Source organism: Chenopodium album, chromosome 6 (assembly GCF_948465745.1).
Source record: "Chenopodium album chromosome 6, dcCheAlbu1.1, whole genome shotgun sequence".
Taxonomy (NCBI): domain Eukaryota; kingdom Viridiplantae; phylum Streptophyta; class Magnoliopsida; order Caryophyllales; family Amaranthaceae; genus Chenopodium; species Chenopodium album.
Genome location: NC_137839.1, coordinates 16,797,454 through 16,810,581, shown reverse-complemented (window position 1 = coordinate 16,810,581; position 13,128 = coordinate 16,797,454). Strand labels below are relative to the sequence as shown.

Below are 13,128 nucleotides of genomic sequence, written 5' to 3'. Positions count from 1 at the left end.
AAAAGATAAGATTAAAGAATTTGAGTTAAATAAAAACTTTCCTTTTTTAAAACTTTCCTTTTTCTTAAATTCTAATTCTATTCGAATTTAAAGATTTTCAAAGACAGTCATATTTTATTTTCTCTTTATCCAAATCTTATATGTTTGGATAGATCTTGAAATTATCTTTCCAATGATATATTATAATATTAAATCCGAGCTCTAACGAAAAAGATATGAATGAGATACAAAACTCTATCCAAAACTGACACCGTCCTACTATTTCGGCCATATCTTTTTATCTAAAAATTATTTTAATATGATTATAATTGGGTTGGAAATTAGACTTCAAGAGCTTTCCAACGACATATTATATGCCTTATTTGGACTTTTGGATAAAAAGATATTATAAAAACAAAATCCACAAAAACTGCTGTCCATCGAGTTTTATTTCGATTCAAATTCGGATTCTTTTCTTTATTTTTCGACTCTCTTTTTTTTTCTCTATAAATAGAGGTCATATATCCCCTTTTTCAATCACCAACTCTCACCAATAATTTCTTGATTCTCTCCCTCTTTCTAAGCTTAGCCCTTTTACAAACACAATTCCTCATACATTAGCACTAGATACACCTAGCCAAGTTCGAAGTTGCCTTCGCCCTAGGCGTGAAAGGTTTTAATTTATGGGGGTTTGGTCCCAAATCTCTCTTTCAATTATTTGATTTAATTGTTTGATTATATTTTCCTTGAAGTTACTAACGCGTGTATTTTGTTATTAGAAAGAGGTACGAGGCATCCAAGTAAGTGCTTTAATTGTTTAATTGATATAATGATTTAGAAATCATGTCTAGGTTGTTATTATGATTCCTAATGTCATGTTAGGGTGTTTTGATCTTCCTAGTATCGTATTTAGGGTGATTTGCTTATATCAATTATGATTCCTGCGATGCTTCCTATTTTCTTCCTAATATTCATGTTAGTATCATGTTAGGGTTAAAGCTTTGATCTTTATTGTTTAGTGACATGCTAAGGTTTGTTATTAATCCTGTTAGTATCATGTCTAGGATCTTACTATTATTATTATGCTTTAACATGATTATGATTTTTTTTTTTATTATTATTATTATTATTATTATTATTATTATTATTATTATTATTATTATTATTATTATTATTATTATTATTATTATTATTATTATTATTATTATTATTATTATTATTATTATTATTATTATTATTATTATTATTATTATTATTATTATTATTATTATTATTATTATGATATGATGATTATTTTGATTATTATTATGTTGCTTGATATTTATTGTTATTGCTTGATCACACATTTTATGCATGTTTAAAGGGAATTTGTACTTGTAATCACGCTTAATAAGATAATTAATAATCTTGTTTAGGGTTAATATGATTATAATTCAAGTGATCGCCAATAATAGATTTATTTGTGCATTAATATTCAACCAACATAGATAAACAGGTTTAGGGTTAATCCTATTGATTGCATGTTAGTTAGAAAGCGCACATGAATACGAGCAGAATAAAGTAGAGGCCTATTATTAGGGCAGGTTCAATCTCTTTTAGGTTGGATTTGCACCTTTATCCCCGAACTACCAGTCATGGTTCTAGACCTAGTGGGTTGACGATCTCTTGGATCGTTAAGGGGTGTAACATTCACCTCGTGAACGGTTTACAAGTTCCTAAAACTTGTTGGTGACTCTTTTGCTCTATCTTCTTTCCCTTTGGACGCCACTATGCTTAAGTGTATGATCACAGTGGGGTTCAAGTTTGGGGTAATGCTTGAAATATTCCCTACAATCACCTCTAACTTTAAATGGTGAGAATATGGGTTTAAGGGATGACATAAACTATAGTGAGGAGGGGAGTGATAATGATGATGTTGAACTGAAGGATGCTAGGGCTAAACTGAAGGAAGATGCAGATAATGAGCATCAATTTACTCAAGAAATAGAGTCCCTGAATAGGCTAGTTGTAAGGTCAGGTGATTGCCCTTTTGAAATAAATAGTGACGAGGAGGATGAGTCAAATTGTAACCTAAATTCACCACCCCCATTTGACATAGAGGATGACAGTGTGGTTACTTATTACCTGAGTCTAAGAAAAGTAAACCAGTTAGATTTAAATTCAACTTGAATAATTATATGCCACTTAGGGGAAGGGTAGAAATTCAATCACCTTTCTACTTGGAATATGAATTTGAAAATGCAGTCGCACTTAGGTCAGCAATTAATTTATATTGGGTTTAGCATAGGCAGGGATGTGCATTACATAAAAAAATGATTAAAAAACGAATCGGGGAAAGATGCAAAGGTAAAGATTGCAAATGGTATTTGTGGGCATCAATTGAAGGGGGTAAAGGGATTATGATTGTTAAAACACACTATATGCTGATCATAAATGTGGGAGGGTAGCTAACATGAGAAAGATAAGAGCTTCCTAGGTTGCTAAGTATTACCATCCTAAGTTTAATGCAAACCCTTATTTGAAGTGCCAAGAAATTGTTGACACTGTGTGGGCTGAGTGGGGTGTTAAAATAACTTTGTGGATGGCTCTAAAAGCAAGGAGATTAGAAAAAAAAACTGATTTGGGTGACTATGGGGAACAATACTCTCTCTTACATAGGTATGCTCAGGAAATCCTTAGATCTAACCCAGACAACACCATCAAGTTCAAACGGAACAACAATGTCTTTAAGAGAGTGTATGTGTGCTTTGCTGCTTTGAAGAAAGGTTTTTTAGCTGGGTGTAGGCCATTATTTTTGCATGGATGGATGCTTCTTGAAGGGCCCATTTGTTGGTCAATTTCTTATGGCTGTTGGTAGGTGAAAACAACCAAATGTTTCCAATAGCTTGGGCTTGTGTTAAGATAGAAAACACATAAACTTATACTTGGTTTTTGGATATTTTGGGGGATGATTTGGGAACTACAAATGGCCAAGGATACACCATTATGTTTGATCAACAAAAAGGATTGTTGAGGATTGTCTCAGACATATGGCATAGTGCTGAGACTAGGGTCTGTGCAAGGCATGTGTATTGCAATTTCAGACAAGTTTTTGGGGGAAGTTTGGAGTACATAATTGGATTTTGGAGAATTGCAAAATTAACAACTGAAAAACGGATTCCAAAGGAATTAGGAATTACAAGAAATGGGAAAGATTTTCAAAGGAATCAGCTAAAGTAGGGAAAGATTTTCTTAAGAGGAACTACAAGAAATGGGCGAGGGCATACTTCACATCACAGTCAACATGTGACAGCATTGACAATAACATGAATGAAGTGTTCAATGCTTACATTCTGTCAAGTAGGCATAAGCCTATTATCACAATGTTAGAGGACATAAGAGAGAACGTAATGAAGAGGCTTCTCAAGAAAAAGGACTACATTGGCAACAAAGAGATCACCATCTGCCCTAGGATCAAGGCCAGATTAGAGAAATCCAAAATAGATGCAAGGGGGTGGTATGCATTTTGGGATGGACACTACTGCTATGGAGTTAGGGAGGGAGCAACACAAACTAGGTATGTTGTTAGCATGTTAGAGAAGACTTTGCAGCTCCAATGCATGGCAATTGAGTGGTGTGCCATGCCACCATGCTGTTGTAGCCATATGAAAGGCAGTAGAGAATCATGAGCATTATGTGTCTGGTTCAACAAGGAAACCTATCTAAAAGTTTATGACTTCCCATTAGAGCTCTTAAAAGGTCCTCAATAGTGGCCAGAGTCACCATATGACTCAATTCAAGCATCACCAGTGAAGAAAATACAGAATATGCCTACTACAAAAAGAAAACCCTCACTTGGTGAGGTTGAGGGAACTAAATTGTCCAAAAAAGGACAAGCTCACAAGTGCAGCAACTGTGGACAACAAGGGCATAACAAACTGAAATGCCCTATGTCATTGAAGGAGTCTTCCCCACCTAAGTCAACCAAAGAACCCTCACATAATCCAAAGTCATCACAGGCAGAGGCAAACAAGAAGAAACAAACAGAACACCCCCTAATCAGGCCACTCCAAGCAACCAACAACGTCGGGTGAATCTGCCTATGCATCAGAGGGGTGTGGGAGTGTACACTTACCCCAAGGGCTACATGAGAACAACTTAGGTAAGAAATCCTACCTAACTTGCTTTATATATTGAAACAACAACATTAATTTTAAATAAATTTCATCTTTATTGATCATTTTTGCAGCATGTTAATATAACCCAAGCATCTTAGTCACAATTCAACATTGGTTCAACTATTACAACAGTTTAAATGTACTAACAAGGTAAATTTTTACATAACTCCTTTCACTTGTAAAAAAAACATTACACATATAATTATAAGTAGACATAAGATAACAATCTTATAAGACGAAACCGTAATCTTCCTGTTTTCTTCCATTTTATGCAGCATCTCATTAATTTGAATGACTTTGATCATTTCATACTTCACCTCCCATTCATAATCTTCATTAACCCATTCCCAGAAATCACATCCATCATAGTTCTTGTAATTTTGGCATGTAATGAATCCCCTAAAAGGATTCTTGCTTGTTCTTGATATTCTTCTAGCCACCCTCCTATTACATCTGCGAAAAATTATTTAATATAGCCAATTTTTTTCCTTGCAGGGGTTGGATATGGAAATGGGAATCACTGAAGTTGTTGTTAATTATTTTTTTTTAGATATGAAGTTGTTGTGAATGGGTGATACTCTATTTAACATTTTGATTGCAACAACTAGTTTTTGGATTTAATTATGTACTCTGTATTTGCAAGGAAATATTAAAGGACCTTTTTTTTTGCTGGTTATGCATGTAATAAAGAAGGGACTGTGTTTTTTTTTACAGAAAATTCAATGAAGGGTTTTTTCTTCATTTAATTAGCTAAGGGACTGTGTTTTATTCCAGTTGGCTTACGTTGGGTTAAGTCATCAGTTTCCTAACTTGAGGTCCCAAAATGTGAAAAAAAAAAACATAAAGGTCCCAAAAGGCGGAAAAAGGAAAAAGATAGACCCCAGTTTTGTACTTAACTCCCATTATTCCATTAATATGCTTAACTCATACTTCCTTCGTTTTTTTATACTAAAAGCAATTTGACTTTCACACTATTTATAAGCTCTATTTTGACTAGCTTTGATGATTTATAGTTAAATAAAAATATAGTGATGTGAATCTGGTTAGATTTGTTCTCGATTTATACTATTTAAATATCATAGGTTTATATTTTTTTTTTACATATTGGTAATTAAATATATTAACGATTGAAATAATGCATCGGCAAGAGTGAAAAGATTATGTTCCAAGTATCAAAAAACAAAGAAACTAATAGATACATTGTGTAAGAGGTTTATATGCTGCTTGTGAAAAAACCTTTATGAAAATTTTCCATTCTTATTGACTTATTGCATAGAATGAATTTGAAAATCAGCGCGTTTCTGGCCGTACGGTACGACAAGGTGCCATATCAGTAACCCCTCTATTAACCCCTCAAGTAACCCCACTTAAGTAACCCAGCTAGTTAACCCTAGACAAAGTAACCCCTGGCTGACTTAGTAACCCCTGACCAAGTAACCCTTGGCTGACTTAGTAACCCCTGATCAAGTAACTCCTGACTGACCAAGTATTCCCTGACTGACCTAGTAACCCCCGACCTAGTAACCCCTGACCGACCTAGTAACCCCTAACCTAGTAATCCCTAGTAACCCCAAGTAATCCCTAACAGACCTAGTAACCCCTAACCGACCTAGTAATCCCTAGTAACCCCTGACCAACTTAGTAACCCCTAGTAACCCCCGACCTAGTAACCATTAACCCACACCCAAACCCAGCGTAACCACCACCAACACCAACCTTTCTCAACCGAACCCACAACCATAAAATAAATTAAAATTGTTAAAAAAAAAATTAAATCGAACAAATACCTCAAAATTAATATTGGCTTCAAATTCCACTTGAATTATGGCTAAAAATGTCAATTCAGCCATAAAAACTCTAGATCTAGAGTTTTCATAGCTGAATTTGGCCTTAAAACCTCTAGCTTGTTTTTCGGCGACGAAGTACGAGGAGCCTCCTTACTCCCTACCATCGCTGCTCCATTTAACTTGTTTAATTTGAGTGGGCTAACTACAGAAGATGAAAATAGGAGAGAGAAAGAGGAGAGAGAAAGAGGAGGGAGGAGAGAGCAGAGATAGAAGAGTGTTCGGGAAAGGGTGTGTTTAGGTGGGAAGAAGAAAACAGGAAAGAGAATAGGAGATAATGAAGAGAGAGAAAAAAAAATATTAAAAAAAAATTTATATTGCGGCCGTCCGGTGCGGCCAGCCGCATATGAAACTTTGTGTTTGAAAATTTTCATAATATTGTGAATAAAAAAATTTAATGATGAGTAATTGGTAAACAAACTTTTTTTTTTTTTTTTTGACAAGAACAAACTAATTGAGAAAACCCCTGTTTATATTTTTGATAAACAACTACCGTTTATATTGTGTACATGGCAGATGGCATTTGTCTGACATAGGAGGCTTAGTAAGACTAGTTGTGCGGTGGATTCCACGTAGAGAAACAGCAGATGGCTTTGTCGGTTGGAACTATAACGGGAATTTTGAACACCGTCAACTAACGTTGACTAACACTTTATTGGAATTAATGTAGCAGTTGGTTGTTAAGGAAAATTTGTCGGCACCATTTGAAGTCGTTGGTGATATTCTCCAACTCGAAGTGAAGGAATGCGAGCTGAGGCGAGAGGTTCGATTCATCTTAGGCGCGCATGTCCAATTGCAGCTCTGTTGTTAGTGAGTGCAATCCTCACGGTTGGTAACATGTATAATGATGTGAGTAATTTATTTAAAAAGTATTATGTTAATGCTTTATAAATGGATGGGATTTTGTTATGATCGTTGTAGTGTAAGTAGTATTAGTAGGCATAAAATTGTGATTTATTAATTGATTTAACAGTATTTGTGGATTTAAAAAACGGTTATTTAATATAAGGGCAAATAAGTAGCTGTATTCTGCGTAATTGACTAGTAATTAATCGGATCTTACACAATTCCGTTTATTATAATTCGTATTGGTAGTAAATGAGAGTTATTTGACCTTGTCAACGGTATGCAATGTGTAATTAATTAGTTAAACGGACTTTGCAGATGATTAGATGTTGATATTGCTAAGGAAATGGTGTTATTGGTGTGACGATCTGGCTATGCTTGTATGGTATATTAAAGTACTGTATTGAGTCTAAAGCAAATGAATATGTAATTTGTATCTTATAGGCTAGTATTTACTTAAATTTTTGAAAGATTTTAAGGGGTTTGTTGGTGTAGAGCACGGTTGTTGTGTACAAGGTATATGTGATCATCTTTGTGACTGCTCAAAAGTGGGTAATAAATTGTGATGATTGTTTTTTGCAGGTATTGTGATTATTTTGATAGGTTATGGAGAGAGGTTGTTTAGAAGTAGTTGATGGTGTTGTAGGGAATCTTGATAATGGCAGAGGGGTTGAGCTTAGTGGGGACGAGCAGTCCTCGGTTGATGTAAATTGCCCAAATTTATGTGACGAAGAGGGACATGGCAATGACGATGTATTTTGCATGCCGGATGCAGATAGAATAGTGGAACCTGTGAACACTGTAGTTGGTAGTAATCATGTTGGATAAGAAGTGATAGTGGAGGCACCTAGGGTGGGAATGGTGTTCAAGACTTGGATAGAGGTCGAGAACTATTACAAAGAGTATGCAGAACAACAAGGGTTTAGGGTAAGTAGGGTTGCAGGAGTGTATTCAAAGTGTGGAGTTAGAGAGAGGACAACGAGTATGTAATACCCCAAATTTTAGAGTATTAATTTTGGAGTATTTTTTTTAGTCAACAATTTCTTTTCAAAAATAAACTTTTAAACTAATTATTATTATTTTCAAATTGTATGACTATTATTTTTATTTTCACTTTTGGATTTAAAAAAAAAATAAAAAAAATAAATAATAATAAAAAACTGTTTTTATCAGCTTGTTGTTTCGGATTGAAACAAGAAAACAAATCCATCTTAAATTTAATCTTATCCTACATAAGAGTCTTCTAGATAATTAATACCTAACCAAACCTTATGTATAAATACACCACTCCATCCCAATTGCCGTGAGAAAACTATTGAACCCTCAAGAAGCCATTTTCCTACTCTATCTTGCGTTGTTCGCTAAAACCCATCACCACAGTTGTCTTGGTATAAAGGTAAATCATGTTTCTTCTCCTCTTTCCTTCCATGATTCTAAAGGAAATCTTCTACAATATATATTACCTTCTCAACCCATTGTATACAAACTCAAAGAATTGCAATACGAGTTGGCAGAATTATGTTCACCAACATGAATTGCAACCGATCGTCAATTTCGTTGTATTCTCCATGCCCATGCCGCCTACCCTTTTTATCTAATAATGTCATGGAGTTGCAGGCTTTTAGTCAAATGAATTTTATAGAAAAAAATAATTTTGTTTTAATTAGTTAAATAAATTCATGCATACACCTATATTGTAGTCTATTGACAATGTTACTTAGTGGATTCTAGCACTTGGTATTATGAACTACTAATTGATGACTAACTATTTCGATCAATAATATAGTAAGACTAACTTGGACCTGTTTATTGGTTTATTGGTAGACGAAGGCTTGTAGGTGAACGCTCGGAGGTTATTTACCTTGAGATTATACGCACGATCAAGGTAATTTTCAATGTCCATCATCTTTAGAATCCCGTTAGGAAATTGTTTTGAAATATTATGTGTCAAATACGTGCTTATGTAATCATATGTGATGAGTGTGCTATCGTATGATATTATGGAATCATATATATATATGAGTTTTCTATTTTGTGTATTAGTATATGTAATTTCGAAAAATATGATTATTTGTTATCGTATGAGTTTTTTTAAAAATATAATCTTGGGTATTGGATGATTGATTATACGTGATTGATGGTCTATATGTCATGTAGGATGACTATGGTCTAATAATATTGAAATTGAAGTATTGTTACTTGAAATTAAATAGATTTGTGCAATACTTGTGTACAGTTTAATTGCATGATATAATATAATAAAATGTACAGTGAAATTTAATTTAAGAAGGGAAATGAAACCCGAAAGGGTGAAGAACAGGTTGCCCACTAGTAGTTATGGTTGTTACTAGTTGGTTTAAATTATTGTATATTGCTGTTAGTCTTCCTCCTAATCACTGGGTATTAGTGAGGGGTGTTCACACTAGAGACATTCTGTTTATTTTATGGCCAATTGGGGTTACGCGCGATCCTCTGTAAAGTAGGTGGTGACAGGGACTAGTCCCGGCTTACTGGCGTTCTCTTTCCCTTTCTTAAATAAAGTAATAATATGTTATGTGACTAATTGAACTTGGTTGAGTATTAAAATATTTATGAGACTATATTATGTATAAAATGTTTTGAACTAAAATTATTTATTTTACGGGATGGAGTTGGAATTACTCAGTTTATCTGATTTTTGGGAGTTTTCTCTCTTTTCTTGTTCTGATTTATTTTGCAGGTTGGTAAAAGGGTACTCGGTTACGTGTGAGGAGACGTTAGAATAATCACGTAGCTAAGACAATTTAGTTAATTCCCGAATTTAATTATTTCCTCTCAATTATTGGTTTCAAATAATTGCAGTTTTGATGTAATGAGTATTTTATTTTGCCACAACTTAGACCACTTAGTTTATTTAAATATTATGTTATATTGCTTTGCATTTATTTTCTACGGAAAATAAGTGTAGCAGTAACACTTCCAGAGTTCGATGGTTGGGTTTTTGAAAGTTAAAGGTGACTCTTATTGTTTTTAAAGACTCGAATTTTGGGGGTATTACAGAGTACTTGGAGGTGTAAGTGTTGGGGGAGGCCCGATATGAGGGTTGTCAGGGAAGCCAAAAAGAGGGCTAAAGATATGGAAGTTTCTGGTTCAGTTGGGAAAGTTGGAGAAGTAATGTGTGAAAATGAGTTAAGTAGGCGGAAGAGAAAGTCTAAGAAGTGTGAGTGTACGGCTATGATATATGTCGGGCGTAGTTGTGAAGGTGAGTGGGTAATTAAGAAAGTTGTATTTAAACATTTGAACCATCCCCCAAAACCTGAGGATGCACAACTTGTTAAGGAGTACCGAATGAAGAAATTAACATCAAACGTAAGGAGAAAATTATTGCATTACTTTGATGAGGGGGTACCCGTGACCCAAATCATTGGTTGTTTGGGGCTGGATAATAATGGAGAAAATGTCCTGAAACTAACGTTGAAAGACCTTCAACATGAAGTCTATAAGGCAAGGAAGCTTAGGATGGTGGGGGGCGACTCGACAACAATGATGGCTTACTTTGAAAAAATGCAGGCTGAAAACCAAAACTTCTATCATGTCCAGCGTCTGAACGATTTAGGACGATTAAAGGATGTATTTTGGGTTGATGCTCGTAGTCGGGCTGCTTTTGAGGAGTTTGGTGATGTGGTGTGCTTCGACGCAACTTACCTCACTAATTAGTATGATCTTCCATTTGTTAACTTTGTTGGGGTGAACCATCATGGTCATTCAATTCTGTTAGGATGCGGCCTTGTTTTACGTGAGGATTCAGATACGTTAACCTGGATATTCCAAGAATGGTTGTGTTGCATGAACAACCGGGCACCACAAGCAATTCTTACTGATCAGGCGGCTGCAATGAGGAAGCCTCTCGAGGAAATCATGCTTGCAACTCGGCATCGATGGTGCATTTGGCATATTATGAAAAAAAATACCAGAGAAGCTTGGGAAATATGCGCGGTATGTGAGTTTTAGAATGGTTGTTAATGTTCCCCATTTTTACGATATTCAAATTATGCTGCATTATTTGTGACTTACTTTATGTGAAGTAATTTCATATTTTTTAATATTGTTGTTGGATTTTCACATATTTTACACTTAAAGTTGTGAAATGCTTATGAGTTGTTGGTCCACAGGTATGCAGATTTGAAGCAGGAGCTGAAGGCGATAGTGTATGAAAGCCTTAATGTTCCTGAATTCGAGAAGCGTTGGATTGCCTTTATTGGACATTATAAACTTGAATCAAATGACAGGCTTAATGACTTGTACGCGGAACTTCACATGTGGGTACCTGCATTCATGAGGGAATACTTTTGGGCTGGAATGAAGACAACACAAAGGGTGGAGAGTATTAATAGTTTTTTTGATGGTTTTTTGAACCGTAATACGAAGCTATTTGAGTTTCCTGAGAAGTATTCGAAGGCCATGAAAATAAGGGTAAGTGATGAGATGGATGCAGAGGCAAATTGTTCAAAGTATCTTCGTCGGCTTGCAACTGGATACAAGGCTGAAAGGGTCTTCCGGAAGCTGTATGCGGACCGGAAATTTTAAGAAGTACAGACCGAGTGTATTAGGATGAATTACTGTTGCCCCCGTGAAGAAACAAAGGTATATAAGTTCTAGAGGATCGTGTATGGATTGTGCCTGAGCGTTCCAATGAAGAGATCATTACCGATAGGAGGAGGTACTATTGTGCTACGTTCAACAGGGAAAAAAACGAGGTGTTGTGTGAATGTAGGAAATTTGAGACCCATGGGATTATGTGTAAACATATGATGAGGGTGTTAGACCTCAATCATGTTCATGATATACCATTGCGCTACATATTAAATAGGTGGCGGAAGGACATACTAAGGAAACACATTCTAGTTAAGGTGGCATACCATGACCCGGCCGAGACTGAGGAGGTCAAAAGACACAAGAAGCTGATGTCTGTCTTTGAACCCATATGTGATGTTGCTGCCATGGTTGATGATGACACTGTAGATGTAGTTGTTAAGGGTTTACATGACTTGGAAACCAAAGTATTGAAGCGGAGGCAGCTCAAGTTAGACCAGACCTTTGGCATGAATTACCCCGGTGAGGCTAACCCCACGGTGCAGATTGTTTCTGACGGTGGAGGTACGTCTGGATCAGTACAGCAAAATACAGAACAGATTGAGAGTGATGATGTGGTAAACACAACCCCCCAGGCAAGGATTGATGATCCAGTGACCAAAAAAAGGGGTCAGGGAAGACCAAAAGGTAGTCACAATAAAACTTTGTAAGAAATTAGGTATAAGATACCGGCTAAGAAAAAGGGAAAATCAAAGGTATTTGCTGTAGTTTGTAATGTGATTGGATGCTTCATTTTGCAAGAATATTAGGTGGTATTGATGTTTATAATAACTCCTTTGGATGTTGTTGGAAACTGATCTTGGCAGGGAACGGCGGATTATGTTTCAGATTTTCCAATGGAGTCAATGGTGGACCTAAATAATAAACTACCTGTAAGTAATGGGTATTCCTACCACGAACTGTGTGGGTGTTTTGTTGCCTTATATATGTTGTTGATGTTAGCTATCATTAATCCGAAAATCATATGGTATGACAGGTGACTCGGAGCAAGCCTTCAAGGAAGAAAAAGACTGTTGCTGCTGCTGCCTCCACATGGGTTGGTTTGGACCATATACCTGAAGATGATATACTTCTTAACCGCACGTGGGACTCTCAGTCGATCTTCTCACAAAGTTTCTGACGCATTCCCTTTACATTGATTGCGTACTATAATGATGGTTTAATTGTGTGTTGTGGCCATTTTAAAAAACAAATTTAGCTTTGGTTGTCAGCTGTTATTTGAATTATGTACAAGGACATCAATATGTGAGTTACCTCTTTTGTGACCATTGACTTTGCGCCGCAAGTCATGTTATCTTGATTGTTAGTGCTGTAGGTGTGGGTTGTACTGCTGATGAATGTTGAATGGGGTATTGAACTGATATGGCACATCTGTTGATCAGGTTCAAAATCTACACTTAGTGAATGAATCTTATTTTGAACATGGCTTGATTTACGAATACCATGTTTGTATTTCCTCGAATGTATTATAATGATTTTTTGAACCGCTTCAAGTAACAGTTCCAGCCATACTATTGAACAACTTTTATATGGTTATTTATTTGTTATTCGCCACAATCAACTTTTTATTTTTTTACATGTAACTTAGAGACTTGCAATAACTTAACAATGGCACTTAAAACTAAATTGTGTAATCATTGTGTGTGGACTTGCAATGGCATTTTACATTT

The 13,128-nt window shown here is 35.5% G+C and overlaps 1 long non-coding RNA gene across 2 annotated transcripts; it reads left to right on the top strand.

The window, feature by feature from the left end:
• The first annotated feature begins 6,640 nt into the window (after positions 1-6,640).
• LOC145634667 (uncharacterized) lies at positions 6,641-12,878 on the top strand. Of its 2 annotated transcripts, none has more exons than XR_014113470.1 (7): positions 6,641-6,829; positions 7,409-7,753; positions 8,651-8,711; positions 9,546-10,801; positions 10,978-12,153; positions 12,265-12,330; positions 12,435-12,878. It is a non-coding gene; the product is annotated as an uncharacterized LOC145634667 (long non-coding RNA). The 2 variants fall into 2 exon arrangements; XR_014113469.1 differs by having other exon boundaries at positions 7,409-7,808.
• The last annotated feature ends 250 nt before the right edge of the window (positions 12,879-13,128 follow it).